The sequence below is a fragment of the Rhinatrema bivittatum genome, chromosome 1, assembly GCF_901001135.1.
Source record: "Rhinatrema bivittatum chromosome 1, aRhiBiv1.1, whole genome shotgun sequence".
Taxonomy (NCBI): domain Eukaryota; kingdom Metazoa; phylum Chordata; class Amphibia; order Gymnophiona; family Rhinatrematidae; genus Rhinatrema; species Rhinatrema bivittatum.
Window position 1 is genome coordinate 149,189,543 of NC_042615.1, and position 25,057 is coordinate 149,214,599.

Sequence of the window (25,057 nt, forward strand, 5' to 3'; positions counted from 1 at the left end):
CAGGAGTGTCCCCCAAGATTTGCCAAAAGTCCCTGGTGATCCAGCAGTGCCTAGTGTTGGCAAAAATCAAAATTTGTTACTGGAAGAGGGAAAGAGTTGGGGGAAGATTGGGTAAGGAATAGGATCAGAGGGTATGGATAGGAGAGATCCTTGAAGAGACTATGGTTGGAGGTATGAGTGAAGCCTCACCAGGGAGAGCCTCACCAGGGAGAGGGGCACCAATTTCACTTTACACACAGAGTGCCACTTTACACACAGAATGCCAGTTAACCTAGAGCTGGCACTGAAAAGGAAGCAAACATTTGCGTTCTTAATTTTGCATACAGAAGATCAGAGTTACTTCACCAGGATATTGAGAATTTGATTGAGGGGAAAGAGGTGATTTTTGAGTAATTTGATGTGCAGTGTCTTATGCCTCTTCTTTCTACCAATTCCTTCCTATTCTTTTGTCTTTAACTTGTCATGTACATGCAAAGTTGTGTGTATTGATTTCAGTTTGTCACAAGTTTCTTCACTCTGAATTAGGGTTTACAACAGGGAACTGCAACTGGAGAGCATGGCACATGGAAGGAAAAGAAACAGGCTAGGTCATGTGTAGGTAAAGAGCTAATTAAGCGTGAGAGTGTACCGAGATATTTTACTGATAAAAGACCATCTGTTGCTCCTTTTAGCTGCAGGACTCACCAATGGTGTGTGCTAGATATGCTTTCTTTGCTTACTGTCTTCTATTGAAGAACAGAAACAGCAATCAAATTGCAAAAAAATATATCAAAACAGTAAAAGTGACAGCAAATAAGTATAAATAAAAAACCTAAGTAAAAAGTAAATTTTTATAACATCATAAATAAATCATAACTAACTAATGATAAATCATAGCAAAGCAACTACCAATAATCTAAAATCAACAGTACTAGATTAGTTGTAGTGCAAATTAATATAGCAATGCAATAACAGGCTAAGTGACATCAATGTAAACCATGGGGCAGCGATATTGTTAATATTAAATATAAAATTAGAATATATTTCCTGCCACAATTAAAATATGTGGTTAAAGCTCACAGAAAGGAGCAAATGCCTCAGAAATGGGCCGATACAGTAAAAAACGCGGGCGAGCGCCCGCTCTCCTGTGCGCAATACAGTGAAAAAATGTATTTAAATTAGGCCCGGCGGTAAAAAGAGGCACTAGGGATACTAGCACGTCCCTAGCGCCTCTTTTCGGACAGGAGCAGCGGCTGTCAGTGGGTTTGACAGCCGACGCTCAATTTTGCTGGCGTCGGTTCACGAGCCGCTGACAGCCACGGGTTCAGAAATCGGACGTCAGGAAAATTGAGCGTCCGGTTTTCAACCCGCGTGCCGCGGGCCTATTTCAAAATTTTTTTTTTTTTACTTTTTTAAACTTTCGGGACCTCCGACTTAATATCGCCATGATATTAAGTTGGAGGGTGCACAGAAAAGTAGTTTTTACTAGGGATGTGAATTGGGTGATCTATCGTCTTAATGATCGATTTTGGCTGGGGGGGGAGGGAAATCTGATCGTCATGGTTTTTGTTTTTTTTAAATCGTAAAAAATTGTAAATTGGGAGAGGGCGGGAAAACCGACACCCTAAAACCCACCCTGACCCTTTAAAATAAATCCTCCACCCTCCCGAAGCCCCTCAAAATGTTTTAAATTACCTGGGGTCCTGTGGGGGGGTCCCGGCGCGATCTCCCTCTCTCGGGCCACGGCTGCGTTAAAAGAAATGGCGCCGGTGGCCCTTTGCCCTTCCCATATGACAGGGCAAAGGTAGCGCCGGCGCCATTTTGGTTCCTGTCACCCCGATGTCACGAGTGCAGGAGATCGCTCCCGGACCACCGCTGGACCCCCAGGGACTTTTGGCCAGCTTGGGGGGGCCTCCTGACCCCCACAAGACTTGCCAAAAGTCCAGCGGGGGTCCGGGAGCGACCTCCTGCAAGCGGGCCGTATTGCCAATATTCAAAATGGCGCCGGCGCTACTTTTGCCCTCACTATGTCGACATAGTGAGGGCAAAAACGCGCCATTTTGCCTTCACTATGTCGACATAGTGAGGGCAAAAGTAGCGCCGGCGCCATTTTGAATATTGGCAATACGGCCGGCGCCATTTTGCCCTCACTATGTCGACTAGAGATGTGAATCGTGTGCCAGATCGTCTTAACGATCAGATTCGGCTGCGGGGGGGGGGGGGGGGGGAAATCTGATCGTTAAGATATGTGAATTGGAATCGTTTCCGATTCCAATTCACATCGCTAATTTTTTTTTGCACCGCTAAAAAAAAAAATATTTTTTTTGCACCGCTAAAAAAAACAACCCACCCAACCCTTTAAATCGACCCCACCCTCCCGACCACCCCAAAACCTTTTAAAGTTACCTGGTGGTTAAAGATGGCGCCGGCCATCCAGTGCTCCTACCATGTGAGAGGGGCCAGCCAATGGCACGGATACCCTGTCACATGGTAAGGGCAAAGGGGCATCGGCGCCATTTTTTTTTTTTAGAACAGGTGATGCCTGGGAACGGGAAATCTTTCCCCGAGGCCCCCCTGGATCTCTCCTCTCCCCGAGGCCCCCCTGGATCTCTCCCCGAGGCCCCCCTGGACCACCAGGTAACTTTAAAAGGTTTTGGGGTGGTCGGGAGGGTGGGGTCGATTTAAAGGGTCGGGTGGGTTTGGTTTTTTTAGCGGCACGGGCCTCCCTAAAAAAAAAATTAGCGATGGGTCGGGTCGGGTCGGGAGGGTGGGTGAGGCTAAGGGGGGTCGATTTAAAGGGTCGGGTGGGTTTTTTTTTTTATCGGGCCATCGGCGCCATTTTAATTAGTGGCAGCCAAAATGGCGCCGATGTCCCGAGAGCGGGAGATAGCGCCGGGACCCCCCCCCACTGGACCACCAGGTAATTTAACATTTTGGGGGGGTTCGGGAGGGTGGGGGAGGGTAAGGAATTGGTTTTAAAGGGTCGGGGTGGGTTTAGGGGTTGTTTTGGTGTGCCGGTTTTCCCGCCCTCCCCCAAATAATTCCCGTGCCCTATTTAACGATACAATACAAATGCCCCTGATGATAAATCGGGGGCATTTGTATTGTATCGTGCACTCTAATGATTTAGGACGATTTTAAAATTATCTGACAATAATTTTAATCGTTCAAAAATGATTCACATCCCTAATGTCGACATAGTGAGGGCAAAAGTAGCGCCGGCGCCAGTTTGAATATTGGCAATACGGCCGGTGCTACTTTTGCCCTCACTATTTCGACATAGTGAGGGCAAAAGTAGCGCCGGTGCCATTTTGAATATTGGCAATACGGCCCGCGTGCAGGAGGTCACTCCCGGACCCCCGCTGTACTTTTGGCAAGTCTTGTGGGGGTCAGGAGGCCCCCCCAAGCTGGCCAAAAGTCCCTGGGGGTCCAGCGGGGGTCCGGGAGCGATCTCCTGCACTCGTGACGTCAGGTGACAGGAACCAAAATGGCGCCGGCGCTACCTTTGCCCTGTCATATGGTAAGGGCAAAGGGCCACCGGCACCATTTCTTTTAATGCAGCCGTGGCCCGAGAGCGGGAGATCGCGCCGGGACACCCCCCCCCCCCCACTGGACCCCAGGTAATTTAAAACATTTTGTGGGGCTTCGGGAGGGTGGGGGATTTATTTTAAAGGGTCGGGTGGGTTTTAGGGTGCCGGTTTTCCCGCCCTCCCCCTCCCCCGATTTACAATTTTTTGATGATAAATCGGGGGAATTGCAATTGTATCGCGGCTCTAACGATTTTTGATGATTTAAAATATATCTGACGATTGTTTTAAATCGTGAAAAAATGATTCACATCCCTAGTTTTTACTGCTTTTCTGTGCACTTTCCCGGTGCCCAGAGAAATTAGCGCCTACCTTTGGGTAGGAGCTAATTTCTGAAAGTAAAATGTGCAGCTTGGCTGCAAATTTTACTTAATGAATTGTGCGAAAATACCTAATAGGGCCATCAACTAGGGATGTGAATCATTTTTCTGACGATTGAAAATACCGTACGATATTTTCAAACTCGTCAGAAATCGGAGGCTCCCCGAAACCGATAGAAAAACCCCACAAAATTGTTCGTGGGGATTCTCTTATCGTTTTGGGGGAGGGCGGGAAAAATGGCACACATAAACAACCACTAAACCCACCCGACCCTTTAAAACATATCCTTTAGCTTCTCCCACCCTCCCGACCCCCCCAAAACTTTTTAAAAGTACCTGGTGGTCCAGTGGGGGTCCCCGGGAGCCATCTCCCGCTCTCCCGCCGTTGGCTGCCACTAATCAAAATGGTGCCGATGGCCCTTTGGCCTTACCATGTGACAGATATCTGTGCCATTGGCCTTACCATGTGACAGAGGCCGGCCATCCAGTGTTCCTACCATGTGACATGGGCCGGCCAATGGCACGGATACCCTGTAACATGGTAAGGGCAAAGGGCCATCGGCGCCATTTTGATTAGTGGCAGCCGACAGCCAGAGAGCGGGAGATGGCTCCCGGGACCACCAGGTAATTTTAAAAAGTTTGCGGGGGTGTCGGGAGGGGGGGGGGGAAGCTAAAGGATATGTTTTAAAGGGTCAGGTGGGTTTTTTGTTTATCAGCTCGAGCGCAGCCGATAAAAAAAAACCCGATCCGACCACACGAAAAATATTTTACTATAGTCCCCAAAGCAGGAATCGGAATCGATTCCGGTTCCAATTCACATCTCTACCATCAACATGCATTTACATGTTGCAGGTGCTATTAGGTTCAGGGGGGAGGGGTTGGATGCGCATTTTAGACGCGCTATTACCCCTTACTGAATAAGGGGTAAAGCTAGCGCGTCAAAAATGCGTGTCCAAATGCAGGCTAATATTGCGCTCTGTTGGAGCGCACTGTACTATATTTTCCTGAAAGAGCCAAGATTTGAAAAGCTTGTGAAAATGCAATTAGTCTCATGGTACAAAGTTCCACAGTCTAGAACTAACAAAAACCTTTGATTGTTCTCCAATTTGCAGGTCCTAGATGGTGGAATTTAGAGTAAGGCTGACTGAGAGGATTACAAAGTACAGCCTGGAGCATAGTCTACAAGACAGCCGGACAGATAAGCTGAACCATTATTATCTAAAGCTCAGAAAATCAATGTTAAAATCTTATTTGTACTCTGAATGGCATAGGGAGTCAGTAAAGACTGTAGAGCGTGCAGGTAATGTGTTTGAAACAGCCAAGGGGTCAGCATTTGCATGTGCAGTGTTGTCCTGATGTTTTCAGATGCTGTACTACCTTTGTCAAGGAGCACATATAAACTGTGTTGCAGTAATTGAGTCCTGAAATAATCAAGGTTTGGATCACCATCACAAGAGGCATGGCAAATAGAACTGTTCTTGGTACAGAAGACTGATATAATAACAAACCAAAAAACTGCTGAAATTTGCCTGTCAAATGTTAATTGAAAATCAGAAATGACACCAGAATATGCACATAGTCTACCAAAAGTAGCACCCCTATCACCCATGTGCATAATATGGAAATGGACAACAGAAAAAGACCATATGGCCTATTTAGCCAGCCCATCCACATCAACTAATTCAGTTTTACAATCCCTACCATCCTCTGTGTTTATCTCATGCTTTCTTGAATTCAGATAGTATTCTTGTCTCCACCACCTCCATGGGGAGACTCTTCCAGGAATCCACTACCATATAGGTAAATAAATATTTCCTACAGTTACTCCTGAGTATATCCCCTTTCGCCCTCATCCCATGACCTTTCATTCTACAGCCTCCTTTCCACTGAAAGAGGCCCACCTCCTGTGCATGAAAACTTTGGAGGTTGCAGAACCTACTGGAGAGGATCTCTTAATTCAAAAAATTTACATACAGTAGGATTCAATTTAACCATGTGACTGTAAATTCACAGTGAGACCTCCAGTAGGCAGGTGATTTGTCAAAGTATTCTCGTGGTGCTGGCCTATAGAAATGCACTGTTGGATATCATCAATGTGCATTAAGCAGCCAACATTGGAATTGGGGAGTAGTCCAGTCAATGGATGAGTATACACATTAAAAAGAATGGTTGAAAGGATAGCACCCTGTGTCACATTTGGGCTCTCACAGGCACGCACACACACACACACTCACAAATATAATATATCTGTGACGGAGAGGGAGCCCATGTATGTTAGAGAGAGGGACTGTGTGAGAGAATGAATGTGTTATTGTGTGTGTGTGTGTGTGTGTGTGTGTGTGTATGTGAGCGAGAGAGAGAGAGAGAGAAGATAACATTTGTGCGGCATTTCCTCTCCCAATCCACATCAAACTCAGGGTGACTGGAAATCAGAAGATCACAGGTATGGAGAGCAGAAGATTTTTTAATCCCTATTAGTTTTATTTATTGGGTTTAATTTGATGATTCTCCTCTTTCAAAATATTTAATTTTTTGAGGGGGAATAGAACATGATTTATTATTGGACTTTTTATTCATCATAGGTTTTGAAATATTTTATTGGTGTTTGGGAAATTTTCGATATTCTATTCATTAATTGGTTTGAAATATTTAATCTTTTTATAAATATGATTTTCCTATTATGATTGATGTTTTATATTTCTTAATTTTATTATTTAATGTTTTATAAAGAATGGTAATGTTTCTGTTTTTCCATTGTTGCTCTGCGTATAGAGGCTTGCTTGTTGTGGGTTCCAGTTCAGATCTTCTCAGCACGCTTCTGTTTATACTTTATGTTCTCACAGGACAAGCAGGATGGTAGTCCTCACATATGGGTGACATCACAGGATGGAGCCCAATCACGGAACACTTTTGTCAAGGTTTCCAGAACTTTGACTGGCCCCTACTGGGCATGCCCAGCATGGCACTAACCCTGCAGCCAGCAGGGGTCTGCCTTCAGTCTTGTTAAAGCTACAGGCAGTGCTGAAAATAAAATAAGAAAACATTATGAACCCAACACCGTGGGGTGGCGGGTGGGTTTCGTGAGGACTAACATCCTACTGTCCTGTGAGAACACCTGTTACAGGTAAGCAACATTTGCTTTCTCACAGGACAAGCAGACATATGGGTGAGTAGCGAGCTGAGGATGTCCGAGTATACACCAAATGTAGTCAGGCATGCAAGGTACCTGGGATGAATTTGGCCGAGGGCATCCTGAACCCCACCGGGCAGGTGGAAGGGTGTTGGTATGTCATGTTGTAAATAGGTTGCGCAAGACAGACTGGACAAAGATGGAATTTTGTCTTCCGGCTTTGTCTAAGCAATAATGGGCTGTAAAGGTATGGAGAGAACTCCAGGTGGCAGCCCTGCAGATGTCAGGAAGCGGCACCGATTGTAGGTGTGCTACAGAAGTCGCCATGGCCCTCACAGAGTGTGCTTTAACATGCTCTTGAAGTGGAATGCCTGCTTGCTTATAGCAAAAAGATAAGCAGTCCGCTAACCAGGAGAACAGAGTCTGCTTACCCACAGGCTGCCCCAATTTGATAGGATGGAAAGAGACAAATAATTGAGTGCTTTTCCTGTGGGCAGCTGTACGGTCTAGATAGAACGCTAGAGCCCGTTTGCACTTCCTTCTATCACTAACATATCTAAAAAAAAAGTCTTATGCCCCCATTTTACCATATTTGCTATTTTTCCCATTTGAATTATTGCATTCCTGACTACTTTCCCAGTTTCTCTTAGCTTTTCCAAATAGTTTTGCCTGCCTCTTTCTGCGATCTCTTGTAGCTTATGAAAACTAACATTTTCTCTCATACCTTTTCAACTACATCTTTAGAAAACCATAGCAGCCTCCTTTTCCTCTTTCCTTTATTTCCTTTCCTAACAAATTAAATGCCTTTATAATATCTCCTTTAAGTTTTGCCTACTGTTCTTCTTCTTCCCCTAGAATTTTTCGTCCAGCTGATGACTCCTTGAGGTACTCCTCCATTTTAACATAGTTCATTTTCCTGAAGTCTATGACCCTTGCCTTTGAATGAATCTTCAAGTCCTGTGCTCTAATACTGAATCACACCATCTAGTGATCACTAGATCCTAGATTCTCACCCACTACAACATCAGAGGTGTTGTCCCCATTTGTAAATACCAGGTCCGGTATTTCCCCCTCTTGTGCAGATCCCAGTTAATAGGACAATTCTCTTTTCAGAGAATCCAGGATCTCTCTGCTTCTAGAAGACACTGCAGCTGGGATGTGCCAATCAAAATCTCACAGATTGAAATCCTCCTAGCAATAGCACCTCCCCTTTTATAGCAATTTTGTGAATATCCTCCATTAAATCTCTACCCATTATTTCCTGCCCATTGTTTCCTGCCTGTGATGGAGATCTGTATATAACCCCATTATAAATAGGTGTTCTATTCCCTTTTTCCACATTAATCCCCAGTACATCCTCCTTACCTTGTAAGCCCTGTGCTACTTTAATATTATTTTTATTTTATTTATCTCATTCCTTCCTTCCAATCCAATCCTTCCTGAATAGATTATATCCTGATATAACTATATCCCAATTATGGTTTTCCATTTACCACATCTCTGTGTCAGTCACTACATCTAAGTCAGCTTCTTCAAAGACTGCTTCTAGATATGGGACTTTAGTGTACATAGTTTCCCCTATTTTGCCCATTTCTATGCAAGTATTTAATGTTTTTCCTACCTTAGTGTTTTCTTCACCCATCCCCAATGATCCTAGATTAAGGCCCTTCTCAGTAGGTTTTCCAGTCTTTGTTGGAAGACACTGCATCTCATCTCTGATCAGCAGTCTTTGAAGCATCGTCTCATGATCCAGGCAGCCAAAGCATACTCATCAACACCATCTACACAGCCATTCATTTATCTCCAAATTATGAGTTTCCCTGCCTGTACCTTTATCCTCGACTGAGAGGATGGAGGAGAAAACCATCTGTGCACCTATCTTCTTTATCCTCTCTACAAGAGCCATGAATTCACTTTTGATGTGAGCTGTGTGGTTCCTAGAAGTAACATTCATGCCATCATGGACGATCAGTACCAGAAAGTAGTCAGTAGGCTTGAGGATTTTCAGCAATCTCTGTAAGGTTTCGAATTTTGGTACCTGGTAGACAGTACATATCCTGGGACAACATGTCTGGTTAGTAGATGGATGCTTCTATGCCCCTTAGAAGTCAGTCACTAATCACCACTACCCTGTGCTTCCTATGTGAAGTGGTTGTTCAGCCCGTAGCTTTGGGATTTGCATGTTTTGGTTCCTTTCAAATCCTGGGTTTGTTTCTTCTCCACTTTCAGGGCTGCATACCAGTTCTTCAGCTCAAGGGAAATTGGAGTAATGGTGTAGAATCTAGTAAATGTAGTAATCTGGGAGTCAGTCTGCACTAGGGATGTGCAGAGCAAAAGTTTAAGTTCATATGTCCATATGTCCAAAGGGGGTCCCATTTGCGGTCAATATGGACATAAACAGAATTCAATGAGTTGAGTATATGTCCATATGTGCAAATAAAAATTTAAACCCCTCACCCTCCTTAATCCACCCCCCAAGACTTACCACAACTCCCTGGTGGTCCAGCGGGGTCAGGACGCCATTTCTGACCAACTTTGCAAGGAGCACGTGACGTCGGCGTCACGTCGGAGTGACGCGGCGTCACGTGATTCCCCGCGGGGTCGCTTCCGGGATCCTCGTTCGGCCCAAAAGGAACTTTTGGCCAGCTTGGGGGGTGTCAGGAGGCCCCCCCAAGCTGGCCAAAAGTTCCTTTTGGGCCGAACGAGGATCCCGGAAGCGACCCCGCGGAGAATCACGTGACGTCGGCGCCACATCGGAGTGACGCGGCGTCACGTGATTCCCCGCGAGTTCCCTCCGGCACCCTCGTTCAGCCCAAAAGGAACTTTTGGCCAGCTTGGGGGGGCCTCCTGACCCCCCAAGCTGGCCAAAAGTTCCTTTTGGGCCGAATGAGCATTCCGGCGCGAACCCGCGGGGAATCACGTGACGCCGCGTCACTCCGACGTGGCGCCGACGTCACGTGCTCCTCGCAAAGAATTTCAGAAATGGCGTCCTCACTCCTCGCTGGATCACCAGGGAGTTGTGGTAAGTCTTTGGGGGGGGATTAAGGAAGGTGAGAGGTTTAAATTTTTATTTTGGATCAACAATCGCGATTTCCAACTTATTCAACATAGCTATGTTGAATAAGTTGGAAATCCGATCGTTTATGTCTCATCACTTTTTTAAGTTAAAAAAAAAAAATAAGTAGCGTTTTACATTTATGTTCAATACGAATGCACACCCCCTAGTCTGCACACATCTTTCAAAATGAACCAGTTTTTCACTGTGGATCAGTATATCTGTCTGGAAAGCAGTAGAAGTGGTAATAGGTTTTGAGGTATGACATTTCCTATGAATCTTTCAGTTGTTGGAAGCTTCTGGTACCTGCTGAATGAAATGAGAATGATATGCCAAAGTCTCTGCCTTTTCCTCAACTGTCCTGCAAGTAAAATTAGCTAGTCTGTAGAATCTAACTTCCACATCTGCATTCAGAATCATTGCTTGTGGTCCTATTGTTTGCTTACTTGATGCTTGGAAGTATAAAGTGTCTTATCTTATTTTTGTAGATTACAATTTATATTTATGAGTTTGAAGGTATGTAGTTTTGTGTTGTTCCCTTTGTAGACTCTTGTTGCTAAGGAGTAAACTAGAGCAACTAGAAATTATTATTACCACAAAAATCAAATTATGATATTATCAATCAAGATCAGAAGAAATTTAGGGGGTCATTTATCAAACTGCTATATGGTGTTTTCGCATGCAAAAAACACCTTTAATGCATAGTGAGATGTAAATTAGAAAAAGGGGAGGAGTTTTATGGCCAAGCTTCATGAAGCCATATTGCTTAGCTTTAACTACACCTTTTTCTTTTATGTAAAGCTGTGTGATAGGGCTTTATTGCACTTTGTGATGCTATATGAGGCCCACCTAGTCACTCGAGGTGAGGTTTAGGTATTAGTGTAAGGGTTAGGGGCCACGTTGACATCCAAAGTGAGACGTACAAACAGAACAGTGCTCTCTTGTGAAGATTTGATGCGCTTCGGAGTGAGGAAACTCAACCAAAGATGAGATTTGTGCAATGTTCTCTCAACCTAGCTTGATGGACTCTCTACCTGGGTAACATCAAGCTAGGTTTGAATATCTGGCCCTAAGATAGCACACTTTGTGATAAACTGCCTATTACCATAAAACACACCCCTTTTCCTATCACATGCGATATTTAGTGCATTTTGATAAATCCAGGCCTTAGTTTGTTCTATTTGCAGAAGATACAAAATGACCTAAATTATTTGCTATCTTCCTCTGTTATACACAATTTTCCAAAACCCTTTTTTAGTTTATAACATTTGTTTTATATCTTTTCCTTGCTTGCTTGCTGCTTCATTTTCTAGTGTTACTGATGAGGTAGTTTGGGTTTATTAAGCTATTCAGTGTTGTTCTGCTACTTTTCTTTTTCTTCTTACTACAGATCTGATATCATTAGTTACTATGCCCCTTCATTTTCATTACTGGTCAGATTTCTGCTGTCCTTCTATTTATTCTTTTTACCTGTTCTATTTCCTGCTTTGGTCCATCTGCTCTCTCTCTCTCTCTGTGGGCATAGAGGTGAATTTTAAAAGCTGGACATGTGCTTAAATCAGAAGATAGATGGATATCTAGCACTAGCATATATCCATTCTACTTTATAAAGTGGGCAGATGTGTGCATATTTCGCATCAGAAAAAAACGGGGTGTGGTGTAGGAGTGGCATGGGCAGGGTGCGGGCATACCAGGGTGGGGCCAAGAAATATGTGCGCAAGTACTTGTGCTCCTGAGTGTGCAGCCAGGTCCAGTCCAACTTAACTTTACTTCTGCTATGCAGGAGGTATAAGTTTAAAAAAACATAGGCTTCTGTGAGGGGTTTGAGGGGTCTGGGGGAACTGAGGGAAGTGCAGGCTGTATAAGCAGGGAGTTTGGGAGTACAAACTGGTGAAACTGGTCCTTGGCTGGACCAGCATCTGTTTAAAATATAATTAACCGGGCATCTGTAAGCTGACTTTCACAGCTGGGTGCACACAAACTTAAAATTAGGAGCACACATTACGTGCACCTAGGCTATGTTATACCATGGGCGCATATGGGTGCACATGTTATAAAATGGTTGCTTCTCTGAGCGCATGCTAACACACACGTAATATATGTGTACCCACCCACCTGTTTAAAAGTTACCACCATAGTGTTAAAAAATATTACTGTAAGTTTTTACGTAGGGTTTAAGAAATGGTTTAGATGCTGTGAAGGATCCAAGGGGCTGACACAATCAAAAGAATGGAAATATGGATGTTGAAGTCAAAGGGGTGTTTTATAGCATAACAAGAACTCAAAAAAATATGAAGTCAGTCCCAGCTCCAAGCTTAAGCATAAAGCAAAATACTTTCTAGTTCCTAGCCAGCACTAAGGTGTTTAAAGTAATAGAATTCCAAGTCTCAGTTCAGCAACAGATAAAAAGAGCTTTAGCGCTAATCAGGATTTCTGCAGCATCTGGCGGATTGGGCCTGAGATTGTTACCCCACACACTCTCAGAATTTTAAACACATTAAGGATTCTGGCCTTCTATCACACTCTGGGCATTACAGCTACCCACAAAAAAAAAAAACCTGGCAAATTCAACACAGGCTCCCTTTTAGGTATCAGTGCAGGCTGTTACCTGCCTTTATTAAAATAACTTCAGGAGTCCAGCAGAGCTTTTGGCTGTCCTAGAGAGAGAGCCCAATCAGGATTTATACAAGAGAAAATGATACTAAGATGGATATTTATGCAAGAAAAAATATCCCTGTTATCTAATCCAAACTCTCTTCTCTGGTTCTCTGAATTTATTGCAACATCTCTGTAGGAGTCCTTGCATCTTTGTGCGCCTTCTGTTGTTATGAAAGGGGGAGAGGAGGGTGTTATAAGAGAGTCCAGTGTAGCTGCATTGCTCAACACAATTGACCTGATTTTTCCCCCCCTGCCTGTTAGGCATCTCTGAAAGAACCTCAGTTATGTAGTTGAGGGAAGCTGCTCCAAGTTCAGTTACTTGCAAGGGAATACTTGCTCTCTCATAGATACTTTTCTCTAGGGTTTAATTTGTAAATAAAAAAAAAGAGGTGAACTGTGGAGAGCAAGAGTTTGGAGGGAGGAAAGGAAGCCTTCACACACACACACATATGCAAATGGCCTCTTCCTCCTCCTTACCCCAAAGATCCTTCATCCCCAGACCCCACCAGTGCTCAACCCCCAGCCATTCTGCACCCACCAGTGCTCAATAAGCATTGGTGGGTGAAGGACAAATGGGGTTTGGTGGCACTGCAGATGGAGGAGCACTGAGGAAAGGGCAAGGAGGAGGAGAGATGAGATAATGGGGCCTTTTCTATTTACCCTCCTTTTTCTCTCTGCCCTGGTGATCTTGGTTCTCCATTTCAAGTCCTCCAAACAACCCCCATGATTCTTCCAGAGGTCTTCTTCTATCCCCCCCCTCCCCCCATTGGTCCTGCAGCCTCCAAATCTCAGCCTGAATTCCTGTTGTTCTTTGAGCTCCCCCCCCCCCCCCCCCCCCCCCTGCCACTTCATGGTCACTAATTCTCCCTCACTTGATAATTTATTCTCTCCAGCAATTCTCTTCTCCTTCCCTGGCCAGTAAAACACTGGTATCATCTGTGAACTGGAATCAGATGGCTATCCTCTCCTTTGTGAAGAAGACTGGCATGGACAACCCACTCTCCTCAGCCTCCTCAGACAGAGTTGGAGAGGTTCTGGAATTCAAAAGTGCATCCTGTGCTTTGCCTTCTCAGGAGAGGAAGTAAGGGAGTGGCACTGCATGATGTTCTTCTCACTCTCTCTATCCTCACTTTCTTTGCTCTCCCTCCTGAAACCACATCCCCTCCTATCTGGTCTCTTCCCTAATTCACTCTTTCCCCACTCCCTCCAACTGACTTACTCACAGACTGCCTTCCCCACTTTTATCCTACACATACCTGAGAGTCCTTCTGATTCTCTCATTCACACCCCACATCTCTGAACCCCTCATTATCTCACTCTCGCCCTCCACACAACCCACATTCCTTCCTTTCCTCTCACTTTTTTCCCTCCATGTCCCCTCAATCACTTGCCCTCTTTTCTCTCTGATCTACTCTTGCCCCCAGATCCCCTCATTCTCTCTCACTCTCTTGCCTTCCCCACCTCACTCTACTTTTCTCTGATTCTTTCATTCCCTCTCCTCCTTACCATCCCCTCCTCACTCTTGCCTCTTCCCATTCACCTACTGTTGTCACCAGTGGCAGAAGCAGCAGAGCTTAGAAAGCCAGCACTGTAAGCAGTAACTTCACCAGGAAGCTGATACACCCAGTACCAGCAGATGCAGTAGGGCTGACAGGCATTTACCCCATGTCTTATGTATCATTATGTATCTATTTATTGTTTATTAAAATTGCATATACCGCCTATAAATTATATTAACCAAGTGGAAATATAATAAAACATAGTGGATATAAAATTAAATAAAAACCAAAAAGGGAAGATGATAAAATTAAAAGACTAAACAAAAATTTAAGAATAACTAATTATAATACAAAAATAAAATGAATAATAAAACAAACAATACAATAAACAAGCACAATAACTTTTTATGAAGCGATGGTAATAAATGCCTGTTTAAAAAGCATATTCTTTACTAATTTACTGAAATTTACAAAATTAGCTTCAGCATGAATTTCAAAAGGTAACATATTCCAAACCAAGGGAGCTTGGTAGCTAAAGGATGAATCTCTGGTTGACTCTAAACAGATCTTAGAAGGAGAAGATAAAGTTAATAAGCCCTTCTGAGAAAAGTGTAAAGAATGTGCAGTAACATAAGGAGATAATGGAATCCCAGTATGTAAAGCATGAAAAGTAAGACATAACACCTTAAATTTGATACAATAAATAACTGGTAACCAATACAAATGTAAAAATGTCAGAGATACATGATCACATTTCTTTAAACCATACATCAGTTTAGCTGATATATTTTGAAACAGTTGTAATCTTTTAAGTTGATAATTTGACAAACCCAACAATAAAGGATTACAATAATCAATCCTAGATGTAATAAATGGGTGGATCAAAGTTTTCACTTCATGATAGTACAGAAAAGTTTGCAACCAATGAAAGAATCTAAGGTTTAAAAAATCCTTCTGAAAAATAGAAGAAATTTGATGAACTATAGTAGGCTGTGATTCAAGAGTCAGTCCTAAAGTAATAATATCTTTTAACAGTATATTAAATCCAGCCATAACAGGAGTCAATAAAGAATTGGAGTATCTAAGATTGAACCAAAGAGTTTCAGATTTAGTAGGATTGACTTGAAAAGGATGATTTGATAACCATGAAGCAACAGTCCAAACAAGGATTCAAATTTCTAAGATCAAATTTGGAATAGCGGCTTGGCCGCACGTTTTTGACGTGCTATTTTTACCCCTTATACAGTAAGCGGTAATAGCGTGTTGAAAATGTGCGGCCAACCCCCCCAAAACTAATAGCACCCGCAACATGCAAATGCATGTTGATGGGCCTATTAGCTTTCCCCGCGCGATACAGAAAGTAAAATGTGCAGCGAAGCCGCATATTTTACTTTCAGAAATTAACGCCTGCCCAAAGGCAGAAGTTAATTTCAGCCGGCACAGGGAAAGTGTACAGAAAAGCAGAAAAAAACTGCTTTTCTGTACACCCTCCGACTTAAAATCATAGCGATATTAAGTCGGAGGCCCCAAAATTTAAAAAAAATTAAAAATTAAAAACAAAAAATGTAAATCTGCCTGCGGCCTGCAGGTTGGAAGACAGATGCTCAATTTAGCTGGCGTCCATTTTCCGAACCCATGGCTGTCAGCGGGTTCGAGAACCGACGGCGGTAAAATTGAGTGTTGGCTCTCAAACCCGCTGACAGCCACCGCTTCTGTCAAAAAGGAGGCACTAGGGACGTGCCAGTGTCCCAAGCGTCTCCTTTTACCATAGGCCCTCATTTAAATACTCGATCACACGCCCAGGAGAGTGGCCTGGGCGCGTATTGGGAGAGCGGTCGCTTGCCTTGGAGCACCGGCTCTCCTCGGTTTTTAAAGTATCGGACCAATTGTAATCTGAATGTCGACAGCATAGAACGATGGCCAACAATCAGAGTCTTGAATAAGGGTTGCCAAAGGTAACATAAAGATGTTAAGAAAAAGCAGAGAAAGTATAGATCCCTGAGGGAATCCTGTTGGAAAACCCCCAATATCAGATGTCATGGGTTCTGGCCACGGCAGACCACGGCCGGTCTCCCCTACCTGCCTGTTAAGTGCTGGCTTGCCTCCGGGATGGCGCGGTGCCCTCCGCGTTGGGGCCGACTGTCCGCGGCCTTCCACATGGCTCAAAAGCCGCCGTCCTCTTGGCGGAGCTCTCCCTAGGTGCGTGTGCGCAGGAGGCCCCGCCTCTTAAAGGGGCCACGGCGGGAAACCTCAGCCAGGTCGGAACAATAACATCAGGACTGAGGGGTATTTAAACCCTGCCCCACTCCTCTGCTCTTAGCTTTAGCAACAGATCACCTCTGTGAAGTGCTAGTTGCTGCTCTGATGCTTGATCCTGTTCCTGCTTGATCCTGTTCCTGGTTCCGCTCCTGCTTCTCTAGTCCTCATGGTCCTGATTCCAGTCCCACGTTCCTGCCTTCGTCCCAGCCTTCGGTTTGTTCCTTATCTTCAGTTCCAGCGACCTCATCACCGGCTTGATCTCCTGGTTTGACCTTGGCTTGTCTTCTCCACTCTGCTAGTCTGCTGCCCGTCTCGACCCCTGTCTTGCTTCTTAGCTTCGCCTGTCTGCAGCCTGCCTCGGACCTTCTGCCTGGATCCTGTTCCACTCCTTCACTGCCTGCCCAGACCCATACCGCTAACCTTGCTTTCATTTTCCTCTTCACCAGCTTCCTTGAGGCACCCGCACCTAAACCCTGCCAGCCCCAGCACTCAAGGGCTCAACCTGCAGGGAACGATGGCTGGTATAGGTGAAGGTCCTGTCAAGTTGTCCTTATCAGTGCCACCTCCCAGAGATGAGTTCCATTGGGGGCAGTCCCTCAGGAGTCACCATCACTCACTTCGGCTCAAGGGTCCACACCTGTTGTGTCCGTCGCTGTCCGACGTCTCTGCTCCAACCACCTTACCTCGTTGGCGACTCCCTCTGGGGTTGATGGAAGGCTAGCTGCTGCGGTGTCTCCAGGCCATCCTCCTCTGGCGTTCCCGGACCGGCTCGACGCTGCAAGCCGCCATGTTGACCAGATGCCTAAGGGCACGCGCGCGGCCCGACTGTTGTACCGGCGATGGCGCGAACCTCAGGGGCTTCCCCCTGAGATGATGTCATCAACTCCAGATATTTAAGGTCTCAGTTTTCTCTAACAAGACGAGTTAGCAAGGGTTTGCTTCCTGCAGGTCGCTGCGGATGGGATTAGCTCTCCGCAAACCTAGCTACTCTGCCTCCTCGGACTTCACTAGAGGTACCCGCTCCTCGGGGGCTTCGCTCTCCCTTTTTCTTTTCAGGTCGCAGTCCGGAACCGGTACTCACTCCTTGAGGGCCCACATCCCGGATCAGCTCCTGAATACCACTTCTGCTAAGAAGTAATCGCTGCTTACAACATTAGTGAGTTTCCATCTATCTCTCAGAGCTTTCCCTGGGACCAGGTACTCACTCCTCGAGGGCCTACTGCGTTCCAATTCCTGGGCTGCCTCAAGAGACTATTGTGTGAGTGTTACCATCATGGACTTGTTCCTGAACTCTGCATGTCTTGCCTACTCACTTTCTTAGTTTCTCTACAGCTCAGCCACCTTGGGATCGCTGTTCCTGTACCTGAGTGACTACAGCCCAGTCGGGCGATTCCAGCTCACAACTGCCACCTCTGATGGTTTAATATATTGTCTAATAAAAGAACTAGTGTGTGTCTGTCTCCTACACTAAGCCTGACCAGTGGTCTCTCTCGGGAGCTCCCCCGAGGGCGTGGTCACCTGCCCCTGGTCCAAGGATCCACCCACAACTATTCTAAATAATAACAGATTGCTATCTCCAGCAACTCTGTTAATAACAGATTGCTATCTCTCAGCTTTAACAACAGAGCTCTAATAACAGATTGCTAACTCCATGGATCCGCCTTGTCTCCAGAGTTCCGGCTAACTCCAAGGATCCGCCTTGTCTCCAGGGTTCTGGCTAACTCCATGGATCCGGCTTGTCTCCAGGGTTCCGGCTTGACTCCAGGGTTCTGGCTTGACTCCAGGGTTTCGGCTTGACTCTAGGGTTTTGGCTTACCACATGGATCCAGCACAACTCAGTGCTTTACAGGCTATACCGGGCCTGGCCCAGCGCATTGTGGAACAACAGGACACCTTGGAAAAACTTACTTCAGCTTTTCATCAGCTACACACACAGAAGGTTCAAAGCACTGCTTCTAACCATGAAGGACAGATACAGGAGGTAACTTTAAATACTGCTGTACCACTGGCGGCTCCGATCCGCTTCTCCGGAGAAATACAGAAGACCCGGGGTTTTTTAAACCAGTGCTGCATGCACGTTACCTTACAACCATCTTTATTTCCTACTGCTTTCATCAAGACAACCTACATCCTTTCTTATTTGGATGGTAGGGCCTTGTCTTGGGCATCTACCTTGTGGGAACACAAGGACCATATTTTGCAGGACATAGAAGGATTTATGGACTTATTTAAATCCTTTTTCGATGACCCTGCTCGAACTTCTGTAGTCATTTTGCTTTGGTGGAATTGAAGCAAGGCAACAGATCATTGGCTGAATTTGCCATAGAATTTAAAACTCTTGCGGCAGAACCCTGCTGGGACCCTAAATGTCTCAAGACTCTCTTTTGCAGAGGCCTGGATACCCATTTAAAAGACGAGCTGGCTGCTCGCGAAACACCTGACTCGCTGGACGAATTAGTAGCCTTGGCCACTCAGATTGATCACCGGCTCCAGGACAAGGTGAAGGAACTCCGGCCTAAGATGTTATCTGGGTTGAATTAGGCTAGCTCTATACCTGCACCTCGAAAGGTTCCAGTAAATTCTGCTGCTGATAAAGATGAACCGATGCAACTTGGTCATGGACATTTGACTTCTAAAGAAAAAAGATTTCAGAAGAAGCATGGCCTTTGCATGTACTGTGGTCAGCCTGGCCATGATGTCTCTACATGCTCCATTCGTCTGGAAAATGGATGGGCCTGAGTCCTGCAGGAGGACTGTTCTTGGGACGTGTTGCATCTTCTCCTCCACATTCTCTCCCAGTCTCTTTGACCTACGCACCGGGTTCGGTTCAGATTCCTGCCCTGGTAGACTCAGGGGTAGGAGGCAATTTTATTCTTCAAACTCTAGTGGAATATCTGAGGAGTCCTCTCGCCAATTCAGAAGATCCACTATTGCATTACAACTTGAAGTGGGTTTTGGACGTTTCTCAATACAGCCACTTCTATTGAAGAACACAATGAAGTCCCCAGCAGCTCTACCCATTGCTGCTGATATTCATACACCTTCAATGTACATCTTGGCTTGAAGGGTCTCAACATCAAATAACCATATTCACGGATCATTATACCTTAGAGTATCTCTGTTACGATCCTTCCTTTCGGAGGATGTGCCTGATGAGCCACAGCACATATTGACCAGAAGAAGATACTCTTGGTAACTACCCAGTCTGTATCTGCTGGCAACGCCATCAATTCTCATCCAGCAATATGCACTGGACTGTCACCAATTGAAGTGGTTCTTGGATGTTCCCTTACACCGCCACTTCCACTGAAGTATTCAGTGATGTCCCCAGCAGCTCAAACCATTGCTGATGTTATCCATAATCTGTGGCTTCAGACCAAGGACATGCTAATTAGCTAGTGACCGTGCTAAGAAGTACTACGATGTGCACCTTGCGCAAGCTCCAGTCTTCAAGCCAGAGACAAGGTTTGGTTGTCAACCCAGCACCTCAGACGAACTGCTCTCCTCTCTGTTTGCTCCTTGCTATGTGGGTCCATACCCAGTTTTTCAACGTATTGGCAAAGTCACCTACCGTCTGAAGCTACCACCTGGTTTTACCATCCATAACGCATTCCACGTTTCATTTTTTTAAACCATCTATACTCAGCGAATTGTCTTCCAAATCTCAAGATCTACTTGTCATCTATGCAGAAGTCGACTTGAGATCAAAATCGAAGAGGCCTGGATGTTCGTAAAAGAAGCAATATTTGGGAAGGTTCCAGCCCCGAAATACTTTGGGAAGGTTCCAGCCCCGAAATACACTCTTGAGAGCCTCAGACCAATAACTTGGATAAAGAAATGCTTCATCGATTCCATCTCACGCATCCTTCAAAACCCAAGCCTGGTATCTGAAGAGGAGATCGCCCTTTGAAGGGGGGTACTGTTGTGTCTGTCACTGTCCGACATCTCTGCTCCACCCACCTTACCTCGTTGGTGACTCCCTCCAGGGTTGATGGAAGGCTAACTGCTGCTGCATCTCCAGGCCATCCTTCTTCGGCATTCCTGAATCGGCTCGACGCTGCAAGCCGCCATGTTGACCAGATGCTTAAGGGCGCGCGCGCGCGCACGTCCCGACTGTTGTACAGGCGTTTGCACGAACCTCAGGGGCGTCCCCCTGAGATGATGTCATCAGCTTCAGATATTTAAGGTCTCAGTTTTCGCTAACAAGATGAGTTAGCAAGGGTTCGCTTCCTCCAGGTCACTGCGGATGGGATTCGCTCTCCGCAAACCTAGCTACTCTGCCTCCTCGGACTTAACTAGAGGTACCAGCTCCTCGGGGGCCTCACTCTCTCTTTTTCTTTTCAGGTCGCAGTCCGGAACCGGTACTCGGTCCTCGAGGGCCCACGTCCCAGATCAGCTCCTGAATACCACTTCTGCAAAGAAGTCATCGCTGTTTACAATATTAGAGTGTTTCCATCTATCTCTCAGCGCTTTCCCTGGGACCAGGTACTCGCTCCTCGAGGGCCTACTGCATTCCAATTCCTGGGCTGCCTCATGAGACTATGGTGTGAGTGTTATCATCAAGGACTTGTTCCAGAACTCTACATATCCTCACTTTCTTAGTTTCTCTACAGCTCAGTCTCCTTGGGATCGCTGTTCCAATACCTGAGGGACTACAGCCCAGCCGTGTGCCTCCATCTCACTACTGCCACCTTTGGTGGTTTAATATATTGCTTACTAAGAAGTCTTTGTTGCTTATAACATCAGTGAGTTCCTATCTATCTCTCAGAGCTTTCCCTGGAACCAGGTACTCACACCTCGAGGGCCTAATGCATACTAACTCCTGGGCTGCCTCAAGAGACTATTGTGTGAGTGTTACCATCAAGGACTTGTTCCTGAACTCTGCATGTTTTGTCTACTCACATTCTTAGTTTCTCTACAGCTCAGCCACCTTGGGATCGCTGTTTCTGCACCTGAGGGACTACAGCCCAGCCGGGAACTTCCAGCTCACAACTGCCACCTCTGGTGGTTTAATATATTGTCTAATAAAAGAACTAGTGTGTGTCTGTCTCCTACACTAAGCCTAACCAGTGGTCCCTCTCAGGAGCTCCCCCAAGAGCATGGTCACCTGCCACTGGTCCAAGGATCCACCCACAACTATTATAAATAATAACAGATTGCTATCTCCAGCAACTCCATTAATAACAGATTGCTATCTCTCAGTTTTAACAACAGAGCTCTATTAACAGATTGCTAATTCCCAGCTTTAACAACAGAGCTTTAATAACAACACACATAACATCAGATTTTTCATTGGCCCAGTCCACATGAAATTAAGAACATGCCATACTGGGTCAGACCAAGGGTCCATCAAGCCTAGCATCCTGTTTCCAACAGTGGCCAATCCAGGCCATAAGAACCTGGCAACTACCCAAAAACTAAGTCTATCCAATGCTACTGCTGCTAGTAATAGCAGTGGCTATTTTCTAAGTCAATTTAATTAATAGCAGGTAATGGACTTCTCCTCCAAGAACTTATCCAATCCATTTTTAAACCCAGCTACACTAACTGCACTAACCACATCCTCTGGCAACCAATTCCAGAGTTTAATTGTATGTTGAGTGAAAAAGAGCTTTCTCTGATTAGTTTTAAAAGTGCCACATGCTAACTTCATGGAGTGCCCCCTAGTCCTTCTATTATCCGAAAGAGTAAAAAACCAATTCACATTTACCCTTTCTATACCTCTCATGATTTTAAACATCTCTATCATATCCCCCCTCAGCCGTTTCTTCTCCAAGCTGAACAGTCCTAACGTCTTTAGTCTTTTCTCATAGAGGAGCTGTTCCATCCCCTTTATCATTTTGGTCACCCTTCTCTGTACCTTCTCCATCACAACTATACCTTTTTTGAGATGTGGCGACCAGAATTGTCCACAGCATTCAAGGTGCAGTTCACCATAGAGCGATACAGAGGCATTATGACATTTTTTGGTAGATTTTAAAAGAAGCACGCACGGACTACATGTGCACACGAAAAATGTTATAAAATCGGGAGTCGGCACGCACAAGGGGGTGCACAATTATGCACCTTGTGCGTACCAAGCCGCGCTGCCTTCCCCCATTCCCTCCCAGGCTGCTCCGAAATTGGAGGGGCCTGCGAGAGAACTTCCCTTCCCCCTAGCCTGACCTTCCTGTTGTGTCCATCGCTGTCCGACATCTCTGCTCTGCCCACCTTACCTCGTTGGCGACTCTCTTCGAGGTTGATGGAAGGCTAGCTGCTGCGGCGTCTCCAGGCTGACCTCTTCTGGTGTTCATGGACCAGCTTGACGCTGCAAGCCGCCATGTTGACCAGATGCCTAGGGGCGCGTGCGCGCGCGCGGCCCGACTGATGTACCAGTGTTGGCTCAATCCTCAGGGGCATCCCCATGACAAGATGTCATCAGCTCCAGATATTTAAGGTCTCAGTTTTCGCTAACAAGTCGAGTTAGCAAGGGATTGGTTACCTAGCTTCCTCCTGGTAGCTGCGGATGTGTGAAATACATCTAGAATGTGCTTCTAGGATGGTATTTTTTAACAATGCCATGCCTCTTGCACACTTTTTACCTTTGTAGCTGCTCCTTTCAGTTTTTTTCTATTTTTCTAATTTTATCAAAGTTTCCCTTTTGAAAGCTTAGCACAAGAGCTGTGGATTTTCTTACTGTCCCCCTTCGTCATTAATTCAAATTTGATCATATTATGATCACTCTTGCTAAGCAGCCCCACTACCACCGTTACCGCCCTCGCCAAATCCTGTGCTCCACTGAGAATTAGATCTAAAATTGCTCCCTCTCTCATCGGTTCCTGAATCAATTGCTCCATAAAACTCATTTATTCCAACCAGGAACTTTATCTCTCTAGCATGTCTCGATGACAGATTTCCCCAGTCAATATAGGGGTAATTGAAATCTCCCATTATAACTGTACTACCAATTTGGTTAGTTTCCCTAATTTCTCTTAGCATTTCACTGTCCGTCTCACCATCTTGGCCAGATGGTTGGTAGTATACTCCTATCACTATACTCTTCCCCAACACACAAGGGATTTCTAGCAATAAACATTTGATTGTTCATTTATCCTGTCCATCCTGGACATAAAGCACCACACCGCCTCCTGCATGATCCTCTGTCATTGCGATATAATTTGTGCCCCAGTATAGTACTGTCCCATTGGTTATCCTCCTTCCACCATGTCTCTGAGATGCCAGTTAAGTCTATGTCATCATTTGCTGCTATACATTCTAATTCTCTCATCTTACTTCTTACACTTCTGGCATTAGCATACAAACATTTCAAAGTGTGCTTTTTGTTTGTATTTTCATTCTGCTTTTTAATTGATAGGGATAAATTAGAATTTTTTAGCGCATGAGAGTTTCTGATGCAGGCACTTGGACTACTTTTCTTATTATTGGAACTCACTGTTGAGATGCCCTAATTCTAATGCATCATTAGTATCCTTTGAAGATACCTTCTTCCAAACCATGCACTGCTGAGCGACTGTTGGCTTTCCCCTTTGTTCTAGTTTAAAACCTACTCTATCTCCTTTTTAAAGGTTAGCGCCAGCAGTCTGGTTTCACCCTGATTAAGGTGGAGCCCATCCCTTTGGAAAAGACTCCCCTTTCCCCAAAAGGTTCCCCAGTTCCTTACAAAACTGAATCTTTCTTCCTTGCACCATCATCTCATCCACGCATTGAGACTCCAGAGCTCTGCCTGCCTCTGGGAACCTGCACGTGGAACAGGGAGCATTTCAGAAAATGCTACCCTGGAGGTACTGGATTTAATCTTTCTACCTAAGAGCCTAAATTTGGCTTCCAGAACCTCCCTCCCACATTTTCTTATGTCATTGGTGCCCACATGCACCACGACAGCCGGCTCCTCCCCAGCATTGTCTAAAATCTTATCTAGGTGACTCGTAAAGTCTGCCACCTTCGCACCAGGTAGGCATGTTACCAGGTGATCCTCACACCCACCAGCCACCTGGCTGTCTATATTGCTAATAATCGAATCACCAAGTATGATGGCGACCTAACCCTTCCCTCCTGGGCAGTAGCCCTTGGAGACACATCCTCAGTGTGAAAGGACATCTGAAGAGCAGGTCCTTGCTACAAGATCCTTTACTGCTGTACCATGTTGATGCTCTCTGATCATGAGACCTTCTTCCTCCAAGGCAGCACCAGGGCTGCCAGTCTGAAGTTGGGACTTGGCTACTATGTCCCTGAAGGTCTCATCTATATGTATACCTCTGTCTGCCTCAGCTCCTACAGGTCTGCCACTCTAGCCTCCAGAGATAGACTGTAAACCAGTTCAAAACACCATCCACGATACCAATTTCTGCCAAACGATTTATAAGCAAAGAATGATTAACGGTTTCAAAAACTGCAAGTTCTGAATGAAGTCTAATATCATTAGTTAATGAAAGCAAAGCATCAAGACCAGAGTTGAGATCTTAAGGGGAGGCGCTACTGCTCAAAAAGTTTCAAACTTGTGCTGTTTACCCCTTTAAGGGTCTGCTCTTCAGTTTCTGCTTCAGTATCATCCCTTTCCTTCCTGTTACCTG